The sequence below is a fragment of the Coptis chinensis genome, chromosome 7, assembly GCF_015680905.1.
Source record: "Coptis chinensis isolate HL-2020 chromosome 7, ASM1568090v1, whole genome shotgun sequence".
NCBI lineage: Eukaryota > Viridiplantae > Streptophyta > Magnoliopsida > Ranunculales > Ranunculaceae > Coptis > Coptis chinensis.
This window is the reverse complement of record NC_141462.1, coordinates 48,176,927-48,190,155: the sequence shown is the minus strand read 5'-3', so window position 1 is coordinate 48,190,155 and position 13,229 is coordinate 48,176,927. Positions and strand designations below refer to the sequence as shown.

General features: G+C 34.3%; 1 pseudogene across 1 annotated transcript; it reads left to right on the top strand.

Moving 5' to 3' along the window:
• Positions 1–10,596: 10,596 nt before the first annotated feature.
• LOC147487763 (putative xyloglucan 6-xylosyltransferase 3) lies at positions 10,597–12,996 on the top strand (annotated as a pseudogene). Its single transcript, XR_015202798.1, has 3 exons — positions 10,597–10,731; positions 10,976–10,997; positions 11,196–12,996. The product of XR_015202798.1 is annotated as a putative xyloglucan 6-xylosyltransferase 3 (transcript).
• Positions 12,997–13,229: the final 233 nt, after the last annotated feature.

Below are 13,229 nucleotides of genomic sequence, written 5' to 3'. Positions count from 1 at the left end.
CATCCGGACCTTTCCATTTTTCTTCGGGACCGCGACCACGTTAGACAACCAGTCTGTGAATTCCACCTCTCTTATTATCCCCGCACCTTTTAGCCTCGCAACCTCTTCTCGGATTCCTTCTGCATATTTGGGTCTCATGCCTCTCATCTTCTGTCTCACTGGCTTCGCGTCCTCCCTCATGTGCAGGCGATGACACGCAAACTCCGGATCTAACCCAGTGACCTCCTCTATCCCCCACGCAAAGACGTCTCTGTTCTTCACCAAGCATTGTACCAACTTATCCTTCCATTCTTCTGTAAGACTCGACCCTATCGATGTGAACTTCTCCTCTTCGCCCTCTCCCAAGTTTACTATCTCTACCTCGTCTAAAGTCTTGGGATCCTCCGCGACCTCCTCCCCTCCTCCACGGGCCCCAAGATCAGAATTGCTATGCGGCCTCTTCCTAGAGAGCTCGTCGACTCCTCTTACGTCCGCGGGACATCCTTTTTGATTGTATTCTCGGGATCGTTCTTGGATGCCACCTGATCTCCGCGGACCTCATATGTTCCCATTGGGGTAGGGAATCGGATAACTTGATAGTAAGTCGACGGCATCGCCCTCATCTCATGTATCCATCTCCTCCCCAGGATCGCGTTGTATTGGGAATTGGAGTCGACCACCATGAACCTTGAGAACACTGTCACGGGCCCCATTGTTACTGGCAGCAGAAGTTCCCCCATAGGCTCTGTCACACTTCCATTGAATCTATACAAATTGGTCCGCGGAGGTCTCAGTTGCCCCGGGTTGATCCCCATCTCCTCAAGAGCTCCTCTGAATAGCAAATCCACGGCGCTACCACAATCTATCAGGACCCTTTTGACCACATAATTGCCCATCGCCATCTGTGTAATAACTAACGCGATCCTCGTGTGGTATGCGATCCACGCCCGAGAGGTCTGCCTTGGAGAATGTAATTTTCTCCCCGCTCATTAACTCGCTCAGATCTCTCGCCCTCCGTGGGACTCATTGACCGCTGAATACCGATGTCCTCGACCTTATCCGGTGGGCATTGTGGACTCAACGCTTCTCTCGAAGATAACATTTATGGTTCCCAATATTCGTCCCGCGGCAGGCCCAGGCTCCCGGTCTAGAGTTTCCCCAACGAATTCTCTCAGCATCCCCTTCTCTATTAATCTCTGGACTAACCATTTCAAGGCATAACAATCATTGGTTTCGTGATTGCGCACCTGGTGATACTCACAGTATGGCTTGTTGGGCATTTCGGCCGGAGTGGTTCGCGGCCCCTCATATCCTTGCACATTTATAATCAGCGGCAGTATCTCACTTAACGGTCTCGCCAACGGGACATGTTCCACCTCGCGGTATGGCTTCCGCTCCCTTTGCTCTCTCCGCTATCTCCCTTCCCTCTTCCGCCTTTGAGGATCGTCCTCGGTACCTCTCCCGCCTCGGTCACTTCCCTCGGTCTTTCTGCGTTCACCCCCCTTTCTACCGAGATCTTGTCTTGGCTCCTTTCTTGACTCCTTTCGCATGGTATCTTCATATCTTATATACTTTCTACCCGCGGATATAACTTCGTGCAATGTTGCTATCTCGTTCTTCGCCACGGATCGATGAATCTGCTGTTTCAGTCATGACCCTTTCTTTCGAATGCTATTACGTTGTCCTCTCATCCAAATTCTACCTTTTAGGGTCTCGCGCTTGAAGTGACATAGGTAATTCTCGACCGATTCAGCGGATCTCTCGTCTAACGTTAAATAGGGCCAACGATGTCCACAACCCTCCTCTTACGATGTATAAAGTGGTCAACAAACGCCGCTTTAACTCTTAGAAATTGGTTATGCTCTTGAAGGCAACCAATAGTACGATCGGAAGCCCCCCCCACCTTAAAGATCGCGGGAACATCATGCACCGCGGACCATCATACCTCGCCTCTTGCTAAAGAGTCATCTCTTTATCTAAAATGATGGATGTGATCCGCCGGGTCACCCGTTCCATCATATCTCGAATCTCACCGGTGATTAAAGCTTTGGTACCTCCAAGTCCATATCGCATCGTCTAAGCGGGTTCGGGTTCAGCCCCACCACCACTTGACTGGCCGCGCCCGTTTGGACCCTTGTTTGTTGAAGATTCGCCACTCGGTCATTGTTAATCATTTGTTGTACTTATTCAACCGTTAACCCGGTCACCGGATTGTCCACTAGGGTCGGTCCTTGTTCCTCTTCGTCCTCCGCCTTTTCATTTTCCGCTTCCTCCTCTATTTCTTCCTCGGTCTCCTCCTCCACCCTCTCCCCTCTCGTCCGACTCCTCATTTTCCTCCCTCAGCCTTCCGATCTCTTCCGTAAGATAAGCCGCTTCTTCTTCGCTCTCTTCTTCCCCCTCGTCCTTCCCTTCTTCTACCACCGCTTCCCAGCATCGTTCGGGACCCTTATCTTTCGGGGCCTACCCGCCGCCTTCTTTGGTGCCATTTCTACTTCGTTGTCCCCACAGACGGCGCCAAATGTTACAACCCTATTTCTATTACAAGCACTATTCCCTAGCTCTTAAGCACTATCCTCCTTCTCAGCCCTACTCACTCCCCTTTCCTCTCCTAGGTCCTCTTTCTTAGGTTAATGGATCTCCCCCCTTTCTCTCTCCCACTATTTCTCTTTATATATTTCTTTTCATCTATCCTAGCCCTCCACCTGTCCCTCCATCTTGCGGTCCTCTTATCTCCATGTGTAGGGTTTCCGTACCACGACCACACGCTGTCACCCGATCTGGTGGATCGCAGACTTATGTGTTATGCTGACCCGGCCCATCTCACCATTGATATCCCGGTGCTGCATCCGGCCACTACAGATACAACTGCATTAAACTAACCTAAAAGAATAATTAACAGGAAATCAAAACTTGGATGCAAATACACCGAACTAACATAAAAAAATAATTGCCGGGAAATCAAAAATTGGATGCAAATGCATTGAACTAACCTCAGAGATTAAATTAACGGAAAATCGGAAACTAGATGCAAATGTATTGAATAACTAACCTAAAAAAAATTAATTATAAATTGGAAACAAGATGCAAATGCGTGAAACTAATGTTAAAAAATAATTAACGGGAAATCAAAAAGTGGATGCAACTACACTTAACTAATTTCAAAAAATAAATTGGATGCAAATGCATTGAACTAACCTCAAGAAATAATTAATGAAAAATCGGAAACTTGATGCAAATTCATTGAACTAACCTCAAACAATAATTAACGGGAAATTAGAAACTAGATGTAAATGCAACCTCATCGAATAATAAACGAGAAATCGAAAACTGGATGCAAATGTATTAAACTAATATCAAAAAATGATTAACGGGAAATCGGAAATTGGATGCAAATGCATTGAAGTAACTTCGAAGAACAATTAATAGGAAATTGGATGCAAATGCATTGAACTAATTGCAAAGAATAATTAACAAGAAATCTGAAACTGGATACAACTGTATTGAACTAACCTCAAAAAATAAATAACAGAAAATCAGAAAACTAAATGCAAATACATTGAACTAACCTCAAAATATAGTTGTGTTATATGTTATGAGAATGTTTCGATAAATATAGTTTTGCATTTAAAACGGTGTTTATCTTATCTTTTTTCATATGATTGGGAACCACTGCTATTCAAGTAGCTTCAATATGAACTTAGTCTTATTAGACAATCTCACAAAACTTCAATCAAACTTCTATTATTAAACAACAAAATAAAGTTGAAGGGTTTTATCAATAGCAAGTTATCTTTTTTTAATAGAGAGTACGTGGGGTTTTATCAATGGATAAGTGATCAATATAATATTTGTATATAATAATTATGCATATATAGTTGCATATATTTTTCAGAATAATTAATATGACAGGATCCATTCGCAGATAATTTTTGAAAATCCCACATAGTGAGTCAGGTATAATTTAAAGAATAATTAACAGGAAATCGGGAACTGGATAATCTTTGATGATCCCATATAGTAAATAAAGCATAATTTATTTTTATGTTATATTTGCAAGGACAATACAGATGGATCAGTAGAAAGTTGGTATTACACACCACATTGGATAATTAAAAAGAAATAAAAAACTGGATTCAAATACATTGAACTGAACCCAAAGAGTAATTAACGGGAAATCGAAAACTTTATGCAAATGCAATAAACTAAACTCAAAAAGTAATTAACTGCAAATCGGAAACTGGATGCAACTGCATTAAACTAATGTCAGAGAATAACTAACGGAAAACTAGAAATTGGATGCAAATCCTTGAAAAATATTTAACAGGAAATCAGAAATGGCATGCAAAAATGCATCAAACAAACCTCAAATAAAAATTGTCGGTGAATCGGAAACTGGATGCAAATAATGCATTGAACTAACATAAAAAAATAATTGACAGGAAATCAAAAACCGAATGCAATTGTATTGAACTAACCTCATAGAATAATTGGTGGGAAATCAGAAACTAGATGTAAATGTATTGAAATAACTTCAAAGAGTTAACGGGAAATTAGAAATCAGATGAAATTGCATCGAACTAACCTCAAAACATAAATAATCAGAAATCATAAACTAGATACAGATGTATTGAACTAACCTCAAAGAGTTATTAATAAGAAATCAGAAACTGGACATCGAAAAATAGATGCAACTGCACTGAACTAACCTCAATGAATAATTAATGGGAAATCATAAATTTGATGCAACTACATTATTGAACAAACCTCAAAAAATAATTCACGGGAAATCGAAAACTTACTGCAAATGCATTGAACTAACCCTAGAACAATTAACGGGAAATCGGAAATTGGATGTAACTGCATTGAACTAACCTCAAAGAATAATTAACGGAAAATCAGAAACTGGATGTAACTGCATTAAACTAAAATCATAGATTAACTATAGTCTGGGAAATTAGAAATTGGATGCAATATCCTTGATGAATATTTAACGGAAAATCGAAAACTGGATGCAAATGTATTGAAATAACCTCAAAGAATAGTTAACTGGATATCAAAAATCAAATGTAACTGCATCGAACTACCCTCAAAGCATAAATAACAGAAAATTGGAAGCTAGATGCGAACTAACCTCGAAAAATAATTAACGGAAAATCAGAAACTGGATGCAGATGTATTGAACTAACGTCAAAGAGTAATTAATGGAAAATTTGAACATGGATGCAAATGCAATGAACTGATTTCAAAGAGTAATTAACGAAACATTGAAAACTATATGCAACTGCACTGAATTAACATTAATGAATAACTATCGGAAAATCGTAAACTTGGTGCAACTGCACTGAACTAACATCAAAAAATAATTAACGGGAAATCAGAAACTTGATATAACTACATTGAATTAACCTCAAAGAATAATTAATATGAAATCGAAAACTAGTAGCAACTACATTGAACTAGCATCAAAGAATAATTAACGTAAAATCAGAAACTTGATGCAAATGCATTGAACTAACTCCGAAACATAGTTGTATTATATGTAGAGAGAATATAATGTCTCGACAAGTATAGTTTTACATTTTAAGTAGTGTTTATTATAATTATTTTATTATGATTGGGAATGTCTTGCTATCCAAGTAGCTTCAATATCATCTTCGCCACATTGGACATTCTCACAAACTTCTATTATTAAACCTAACAACAAAAATAAATCGATGGCTTTTATCAAGGTTTGGTGCTTTCTTTTTATAGAGAGTGGTGCAAGAAATTTGAATGAGTGATTAATATAATTTCCATATCTCATAGTTTTACATAGTTGATAATATTTTTTAGAATAATTTAATATAACAACATCCGTTCGTAGGATGGGTTCGAAAGCTAGTATATATTATAGCTATACCCTCTTGGCTATATTTTTCAAGGTTTCATAGAGTCTCCAATTTGTTGTAAACTCTAATACTAATTAAAAAAAAAAAAAAAAAAAAATCCTTAGATATATATTATAACTATACCCTCACCAATCTATTTTTTGGAACACTCACAGAGACTCTAGGTTTTTCTAAACTCTATTACTAATTACGAACAAGTAAGATATAAATAAATAATCAATCCCATCTAGAGTTTTACAGAGTCTCCAACTTTTCCATTGCTAAAAACAATATTTCAGCCAAAAACGATTTTCCTAAAACTCTTACGCCACAAGGAATAGTTTTCACACTAATCTCAGGTGAAGTTTAACATAACAAAGTTTCTTTCTAGAAAATGACAATGAAACTATGAAAGAACAAAGGAAAAAATAAATTGAGTTGCTTGAACATTTACTTTATGCATTTGTTAACCACACATGTGAATGAGAAAAATGGAAAAAAACAAAACTAATCATAAAATAAGTAACAGTACGGATGTACACCCAAAACAAATAAAATTGTATTGTATGCACTATATATATGGGTCTAACAAATAAAGTTGGATCAATTTGATGTGTCATCCACTGTGGGATTTTAGACATTTAGTCATAATTAAGGATTTCAAAAACTACAATTCCAGCAATAATAATTATGACATATTTCAATTAAATTTCTGCATTTTATAATTTCCAATTTTAGTGGAATAACAAGATTCAATTAAAGCGGACGTTGACTTAAATAAATTATATAACTATTGATTTAGTTAAAGTGGACGTTGGGCTTAAATAAATTATATACCAAACCAAACCAAAACAAATTACATGTGAAAAACTAAATAATACAAAAAGTAATATCACAAAATATATAATAGAAAATGAAAAAAAAAAATAACGGCAAACCAATAATGACAAATATTTTAAAATATATATAATACTACATGAAACTAACGTCAAAGAACAATTAACGGGAAATAGAAAACTAAATGCAAATAGATCAAACTAACCTCAAATAATATTTAACGGGAAATCGGAAATTGGATGCACATGCAAGTATTAAACTAATCTTAAAAAGTAATTAATTGACAATCGGAATATGGATACAACTGCATTAAACTAACCTCAAAGAATAATTAACGGGAAATCAAAATTTGGATGTAAATACATCGAATTAACATAAAAAAATAATTGTCGGAAAATCGGAAACTGGATGCAAATGCATTGAAATAACCCTCAGAGATTAAATTAATGGGAAATTGAAAAATGGATACAACTATATTGAACTAACTTAAAAAAATAAATAAATAAATAACAATTTAAACTGGATGCAAATGCGTGAAACTAATCTTAAAAAATAATTAACGGGAAATTGAAAACCGAATGCAACTACACTAAACTAATTTCAAAAAATAAATTTGATGCAAATGCATTGAACTAACCTCAAGAAATAATTAACAACAAATCAGAAACTGGATGCAAATTCATTGAACTAATCTCAAACAATAATTAATGAGAAATCAGAAACTAGATGCAAATGCAATCTCATTGAATAATAAACGAGAAATCGGAAATAGATGCAAATGTATTAAACTAATCTCAAAGAATGATTAACGGGAAATCGAGAACTGGATGCAAATGCATTGAACTGATCTCAAAGAACAATTAACAGGAAATTGGAAATTGGATGCAAATGCATTTAACTAACTGCAAAGAATAATTAACAAGAAATCGGAAACTGGATGCAACTGCATTGAACTAACCTCAAAAAATAAATAATAGAAAAATCAGATTCTGGATGCAAATGCATTGAACAAACCTCAAAATATAGTTATGTTATATGTTGTGGGAATATTTCGATAGGTATACATAGTTTTGCATTTAAAACGGTGTTTATCTTACCTTTTTTCTTATGATTGGAAACACTTTGCTATTTGAGTAGCATTAATATGAATTTCGTCTTATTAGACAATCTCACAAAACTTCAATCAAACTTCTATTATTAAATAACAAAATGAAGTTGAAATGCTTTATCAATGGCGAGTTATTTTTTTTACTAGAGAGTACGTGGGGTTTTCATGTTATAAGAAATTTGGATAAGTGATCAATACAATATTTGCATATAATAGTTTTGCATATATAGTTGTATATATTTTTCACAATAATTAATGTGACATGACCCGTTCGTAGATAATCTTTGAAGATCCCACATAGTGAGTCAGGTATAATTTAAAGAATAATTAATGAGAAATCGGGAACTGGATAATCTTTGATGATCCCATATAGTAAATCAAACATAATTTATTTTTATGTCATGTTTGCAAAGACACTACAAATGGATCATTAGAAAGTTGGTATTACACACCACATTGGATAATTAAAAGGAAATTGAAAACTGGATTCAAATACATTAAACTGAGCTCAAAGAGTAATTAACGGAAAATCGAAAACTTTATGCAAATACAATAAACTAAACTCAAAAAGTAATTAACTAGAAATCGAAAACTGGCTGCAACTGCATTAAACTAACGTCAGAGAATAACTAACGGATAATTAGAAATTGGATGCAAATCCTTAAAAAATATTTAACGGAAAATCGGAAAGGGTATGCAAATATGCATCAAATTAACAAACCTCAAATAATAATTACAGGAAATCAGAAACTGGATGCAAATGCATTGAACTAACCTCAAAAAATAATTAACATGAAATCAAAAACCGAATGCAACTGCATTGAACTAACCTCATAGAATAATTGGCGGGAAATTAGAAACTAGATGCAAATACATTGAAATAACCTCAAAGAATAGTTAACGGAAAATCAGAAACTGGATGAAATTGCATCGAACTAACCTCAAAGCATAAATAATAAGAAATCATAAACTATATGCAGATGTATTGAACTAACCTCAAAGAGTTATTAATAAGAAATCGAAAACTGAATGCAAATGCAATAAACTAATCTAAAGACTACGAAAAATAGATGCAACTGCACTGAACTAACCTCAATGAATAATTAACGGGAAATCATAAATTTGATACAACTGCATTGAACAAATAAACCTAAAAAAATAATTAACGGGAAATCGAAAACTTGCTGCAAATGCATTGAACTAACCTCAAAGAATAATTAACGGGAAATCAGAAATTGGATGCAACTGCATTGAACTAACCTCAAAGAACAATTAATGGAAAATTGAAAATTGGATGCAACTACATTGAACTAACCTCAAAGAATAATTAACAGAAAATTGGAAGCTGGATGCAACTGCATTAAACTAAAATCATAGATTAACTAATAGGCCGGTAAATCAGAAATTGGATGCAATATCCTTGATGAATATTTAACGGAAAATTGGGAACTGGATGCAAATGCATTGAAATAACCTCAAAGAATAGTTAACTGGAAATCGGAAACTGGATGTATAGTAACTGCATCGAACTACCCTCAAAGCATAAATAACCGGAAATTGGAAGCCAGATGCGAACTAACCTCAAGAAATAATTAACGGGAAATCATAAATTGGTTGCAGATGTATTAAACTAACCTCAAAGAGTAATTAACGGGAAATTGAAACTTGGATGCAAATGTAATGAACTAATCTCAAATAATAATTAACGAAACATTGAAAACTAGATGCAACTACACTGAATTAACCTTAATGAATAATTAACGGAAAATTAGAAACTTGATACAACTACATTGAATTAACCTCAAAGAATAATTAATGGGAAATCGGAAACTAGATGCAACTACATTGAACTAGCATCAAAGAATAATTAATGTAAAATCGAAAACTTGATGCAAATGCATTGAAGTAACCCCAAACATAGTTGTATTGTATGTAGGGAGAATATAATGTCTCGACAATTATAGTTTTGCATTTTAAGTAGTGTTTATTATAATTCTTTTATTATGATTGAGAATGTCTTGCTATTCAAGTAGCTTGAATATCATCTTCGCCATATTGGGTATTCTCACAAAATTTCAATCAAACTTCTATTATTAAATAACCTAACAACAAAAATAAGTCGATGAGTTTTATCAAGGTTTGGTGCTTTCTTTTTATAGAGAGTGGTGCAAGGAAATTGAATGAGTGATCAATATAATTTTCATATCTCATAGTTGTGCATAGTTGCTAATATTTTTTAAAATAATTTAATATAACGATACCCGTTTGTAGGATCTGATTCGAAGTCGATATATATATATATATATATATATATATATATATATATATATATATATATATATATATATATATATATATTTTAGACAAAAATTTAACTCGTTTAACAATTTTTAACATTGGCAAAAGATGATTGCAAAAACTAGATATTTCTGAACCGTTGGATATTTTTTAAAAGTGGACAACAATATTTATCTAAGTTAGAGAATATAAAAGGAGTTGAATTTTTGTAGAGATGTTATTTATGGTTAGTAGATCATATACACAAAAGATTAGGTTTTAAATTATTTTGTAAGTGAAGTTGTGGTTGTTTTAGATTTGGTCCTTATTTAACTGGCCTGGAACAAAATGAAAAGTAAAATTTTTTCTACACCAAATGAAATGGTGTAGAATCTACTCTATATTCCTCAATATCACTTCATATATATATAGAGAGTGTTTTACGGATAGGGAGGTAAAATCATCAACTTATTCTCCATTTTTATAGGGATAGGAAGTCATTGGACTCGGCCTTACATACATACAATAATGGCTCGAATTGAGCCTCTTTGTAAAGCTCAACCGCTATGGCTCATGCCAACAATATGCGACAAAACTCAACTAGTTCTTACTTACAACATACATAATGGGGATATTTTAGACATTGGTCCTATTATTACTATAGTAATTAGATTTTAGTTTAGAAATGCTGAAATATTATGTTTTGGTCCTATTTCTGCTAATTGACCGTCTGTGGTCATGCTGCTTACTCTTTTGATATGTCAAAAATGCCCCTGAGCGTCCAACTTCTTTCACACCTTATCTCTAACTCCACTTTCTCTCTCTCCAAAATATCGTTCTCTCTCACTTTTTATTTATTTATTGGTAAGTCTGTTTTAAATTAGATCAGTAACTCTCTTTGATGCAGGCGATTCGAGCCCAGACCTTTGGTATCATCACCGAAAGATTTTACAGACTTTGATAGTCGGCACCTGCCTCTCTCACTCTCACTGTCTCTCAAAATCATCTCTATATAAATTCCAGATCTAGAAAACAAAAACAATTACAATGACTGAAATCACGAGTTTTAGAAGAAAACGAAAGGCGGATAATAATCATCTTGATCATACATTCGTTCCGCAACTAAGAAGCTTCGATCCAATTAGTTGGGTACTTGGCGAAACTGTCGTTGATAAGGAGATCGACTTATGTTGTCACATCTATAAGTTGAATGGATCTGGTGGATGGATAGTGATGCATTGTTTACATATATGGTGTTTGAGATTCCTGTTCGGAAATATGATGGTTTTAATTTAGCTGTTCATGGGTATCCTTATAATCAGAGGAGTTGGATTGCATTGAATACAAGCAGTTTTTTGTTTCGGAATTGTCAGTGGTATTTGGATTTGCTTGATGCTTGGGCACCTATGGATCCGAAATGACCCATTAGAGATGAGGTTGGGAAAGTTTTAACTGCTAATATAAAAGGTAGACCTGCTTTTTGAAGCTAATGATCAATCTGCATTGATTTATTTGTTGATTTCGAAGAAGGATGAGTGGATAGATAAACTGTTTTCGGTAACTTCTTATTATTTACATGGGTATTGGGCGGGTTTGGTTGATCGATATGAGGAGATGATTGAGAAGTATCACCTGGGATTGGGTGATGAGAGGTGGCCATTTGTTACTCATTTTGTTGGGTGTAAGCCTTGTGGGAGTTATGGAGATTATCCAGTTGAGAGATGTTTGACTAGTATGGAGAGGATTTTTTATTTCGCTGATAATCAAGTGCTTAATTTGGATGGGTTTAGCCATATCAGTTTCACTTTCAAAATACAGTCTAGTAATCTAGTTCACAGTACAAAATATTCTGATATATCGTGATATTTGGGGATATCTATTTAGATTTCAGAAAAATATATATAAATATCACGATATGTTCAGAGATATATACGACTGCAAATATCAGTAATATTTCGATGATATTTGTGATATTTGAGGATATTTTGCGATATTTAGAGATATTTGGCGATATTTGGTGTATATAATAATTTTATTTAATATTTATCATTATATTTTAAATAAATATAAATAATTTATCATGATATATCAAGAAATATCTACAATATCTATGATATTTGTTGATATTTTGGATATATCTACGATATTTGCATGTGAAACAATATCAAATATCCCTAAAGAGGAGGATATCCACGATATATATCCAGAAATTGAATATCGATAAATACCCATATCCTGATATTTTGTACTATGCTCTAGCTTGTTCAGAAAATCTTTCTTATTCAGAAGAGAATTATTCAACTACTTTATCATTATCAAAATTCAAATCGAAACTTTTTCTAAATCTTCATGTTATGACTATTACTTTTATGATTATAGTCCTTCTATGTTAATTGATTATTATGAATCATCATCTTCACAATCTGATTGGGAAACAAATTTAACTCTTTTTGTTTACTTCCCTTTCTTCGCCCAATACTCTAAACAGTTCTCAAAACTCAATTCATCTTCTTCAGTTTTAGGGGTCGTTTGTTTTTTTGAGCCTCTGAATGCTGAATGACCCACCTTCTGAATGCTAAATGCTGATTGCTTAACTCTGAAAAACATGTTTGTTTTCTATCGAATGACACGCTCACGAATCTTTGAATATAAATCATTTGGACAATTTTACCCCTGTTATCAATTTTACCTCGGGTCCAAATGTATGACTCAAACTCGGTGCAAGAATGATGCTTTTGAATCAGTTTAGTTTTACCTTTGTTCTAAAGCACAACATTTTCATAAATTTTCAAGGGGGAAACCAAAAAAGCGTTTATCTCTTAACATTCTTGATTAAAGAGTGGAGTCATATAAGAATAATTTTGATGTTTTCCATTCAAATTCTAACTGTAGACCTTCTACAATCAAAAAGTGAAATTAAGTATTAAACTATAAACATGTGCATTATCTACTAAAAAATAAATGTATGATCAGAAATTTTGAATGAAAGCGTGAGTTCAACGTTTCTTCCGAACTAACCCACTTATAGCAGCAATTTGGGTACCAATAACCTCTATGGTTTGCAGGTCTTGTATCAAATAAATTAGACCAAGGACTAAACCTTCAGTAATATTCCCAATTACTGATCCTCATATGTATTAAGTAAACATAGATAAATGCAA